This window comes from Oncorhynchus kisutch, unplaced genomic scaffold (genome assembly GCF_002021735.2).
Source record: "Oncorhynchus kisutch isolate 150728-3 unplaced genomic scaffold, Okis_V2 Okis01b-Okis20b_hom, whole genome shotgun sequence".
NCBI classification, from domain to species: Eukaryota; Metazoa; Chordata; class Actinopteri; order Salmoniformes; family Salmonidae; genus Oncorhynchus; species Oncorhynchus kisutch.
This window is the reverse complement of record NW_022261978.1, coordinates 14,045,942-14,049,708: the sequence shown is the minus strand read 5'-3', so window position 1 is coordinate 14,049,708 and position 3,767 is coordinate 14,045,942.

Genomic DNA, 3,767 nt, shown 5'->3' with positions numbered 1-3,767 from the left:
ATAGGGGTTCAGGATGTAGGGGTTTGGGGTATAGGGGTTCAGGATGTAGGGGTTTGGATGTAGGGTCATATGGGTTGAGGAGGGATCCTTATCACATCAGTCTTTCTCTCCTTAAGCTGGGGAGGCAAGAACAGGGAAGGAGTCTTAAAATCAACACACACACTGCACACTCAACTGGCTGTAGTCTACACTGTACACTCAACTGGCTGTAGTCTACACTGTACAGTCAACTGTCTGTAGTCTACACTGTACAGTCAACTAGAAGTAGTCTACACTGTACAGTCAACTAGAAGTAGTCTACACTGTACAGTCAACTGGCTGTGGTCTACACTGTACAGTCAACTGGCTGTAGTCTACACTGTACAGTCAACTGGCTGTAGTCAACACTGTACAGTCAACTGGCTGTAGTCTACACTGTACAGTCAACTGGCTGTAGTCTACACTGTACAGTCAACTGGCTGTAGTCTAAACTGTACAGTCAACTGGCTGTAGTCTACACTGTACAGTCAACTGGCTGTAGTCTAAACTGTACAGTCAACTGGCTGTAGTCTAAACTGTACAGTCAACTGGCTGTAGTCTACACTGTACAGTCAACTGGCTGTAGTCTACACTGTACAGTCAACTGGCTGTAGTCTACACTGTACAGTCAACTGGCTGTAGTCTACACTGTACAGTCAACTGGCTGTAATCAACAATGTACAGTCAACTGGCTGTAGTCTAAACTGTACAGTCAACTGGCTGTAGTCTACACTGTACAGTCAACTGGCTGTAGTCTACACTGTACAGTCAACTGGCTGTAATCAACACTGTACAGTCAACTGGCTGTAGTCTAAACTGTACAGTCAACTGGCTGTAGTCTACACTGTACAGTCAACTGGCTGTAGTCTACACTGTACAGTCAACTGGCTGTAGTCTACACTGTACAGTCAACTGGCTGTAGTCTACACTGTACAGTCAACTGGCTGTAGTCTACACTGTACAGTCAACTGCCTGTAATCAACAATGTACAGTCAACTGGCTGTAGTCTAAACTGTACAGTCAACTGGCTGTAGTCTACACTGTACAGTCAACTGGCTGTAGTCTACACTGTACAGTCAACTGGCTGTAATCAACACTGTACAGTCAACTGGCTGTAGTCTACACTGTACAGTCAACTGGCTGTAGTCTACACTGTACAGTCAACTGGCTGTAGTCTACACTGTACAGTCAACTGGCTGTAGTCTACACTGTACAGTCAACTGGCTGTAGTCTAAACTGTACAGTCAACTGGCTGTAGTCTACACTGTACAGTCAACTGGCTGTAGTCTAAACTGTACAGTTAACTGGCTGTAGTCAACACTATACACTGTACAGTCAACTGGCTGTAGTCTACACTGTACACTCAACTGGCTGTAGTCTAAACTGTACAGTCAACTGGCTGTAGTCTACACTCTACAGTCAACTGGCTGTAGTCAACACTGCACAGTCAACTGGCTGTGGTCTACACTGTACACTCAACTGGCTGTAGTCTACACTGTACAGTCAACTGGCTGTAGTCTACACTGTACAGTCAACTGGCTGTGGTCTACACTGTACACTCAACTGGCTGTAGTCTACACTGTACAGTCAACTGGCTGTAGTCTACACTGTACAGTCAACTGGCTGTAGTCAACACTGTACACTGTACAGTCAACTGGCTGTAGTCTACACTGTACACTCAACTGGCTGTAGTCTAAACTGTACAGTCAACTGGCTGTAGTCTACACTGTACACTCAACTGTCTGTAGTCTACACTGTACACTGTACAGTCAACTGGCTGTGGTCTACACTGTACACTCAACTGGCTGTAGTCTACACTGTACAGTCAACTGACTGTAGTCTACACTGTACAGTCAACTGGCTGTAGTCAACACTGTACACTGTACAGTCAACTGGCTGTAGTCTACACTGTCCAGTCAACTGGCTGTAGTCTACACTGTACAGTCAACTAGAAGTAGTCTACACTGTACACTCAACTGGCTGTAGTCTATACTGTACACTCAACTGGCTGTAGTCTACACTGTACAGTCAACTGGCTGTAGTCTACACTGTACAGTCAACTGGCTGTAGTCTAAACTGTACAGTCAACTGGCTGTAGTCTACACTGTACAGTCAACTGGCTGTAGTCTAAACTGTACAGTCAACTGGCTGTAGTCTAAACTGTACAGTCAACTGGCTGTAGTCTACACTGTACAGTCAACTGGCTGTAGTCTACACTGTACAGTCAACTGGCTGTAGTCTAAACTGTACAGTCAACTGGCTGTAGTCTACACTGTACAGTCAACTGGCTGTAGTCTAAACTGTACAGTCAACTGGCTGTAGTCTACACTGTACAGTCAACTGGCTGTAGTCTAAACTGTACAGTCAACTGGCTGTAGTCTAAACTGTACAGTCAACTGGCTGTAGTCTACACTGTACAGTCAACTGGCTGTAGTCTACACTGTACAGTCAACTGGCTGTAGTCTACACTGTACAGTCAACTGGCTGTAGTCTACACTGTACAGTCAACTGGCTGTAATCAACAATGTACAGTCAACTGGCTGTAGTCTAAACTGTACAGTCAACTGGCTGTAGTCTACACTGTACAGTCAACTGGCTGTAGTCTACACTGTACAGTCAACTGGCTGTAATCAACACTGTACAGTCAACTGGCTGTAGTCTAAACTGTACAGTCAACTGGCTGTAGTCTACACTGTACAGTCAACTGGCTGTAGTCTACACTGTACAGTCAACTGGCTGTAGTCTACACTGTACAGTCAACTGGCTGTAGTCTACACTGTACAGTCAACTGGCTGTAGTCTACACTGTACAGTCAACTGCCTGTAATCAACAATGTACAGTCAACTGGCTGTAGTCTAAACTGTACAGTCAACTGGCTGTAGTCTACACTGTACAGTCAACTGGCTGTAGTCTACACTGTACAGTCAACTGGCTGTAATCAACACTGTACAGTCAACTGGCTGTAGTCTACACTGTACAGTCAACTGGCTGTAGTCTACACTGTACAGTCAACTGGCTGTAGTCTACACTGTACAGTCAACTGGCTGTAGTCTACACTGTACAGTCAACTGGCTGTAGTCTAAACTGTACAGTCAACTGGCTGTAGTCTACACTGTACAGTCAACTGGCTGTAGTCTAAACTGTACAGTTAACTGGCTGTAGTCAACACTATACACTGTACAGTCAACTGGCTGTAGTCTACACTGTACACTCAACTGGCTGTAGTCTAAACTGTACAGTCAACTGGCTGTAGTCTACACTCTACAGTCAACTGGCTGTAGTCAACACTGCACAGTCAACTGGCTGTGGTCTACACTGTACACTCAACTGGCTGTAGTCTACACTGTACAGTCAACTGGCTGTAGTCTACACTGTACAGTCAACTGGCTGTGGTCTACACTGTACACTCAACTGGCTGTAGTCTACACTGTACAGTCAACTGGCTGTAGTCTACACTGTACAGTCAACTGGCTGTAGTCAACACTGTACACTGTACAGTCAACTGGCTGTAGTCTACACTGTACACTCAACTGGCTGTAGTCTAAACTGTACAGTCAACTGGCTGTAGTCTACACTGTACACTCAACTGTCTGTAGTCTACACTGTACACTGTACAGTCAACTGGCTGTGGTCTACACTGTACACTCAACTGGCTGTAGTCTACACTGTACAGTCAACTGACTGTAGTCTACACTGTACAGTCAACTGGCTGTAGTCAACACTGTACACTGTACAGTCAACTGGCTGTA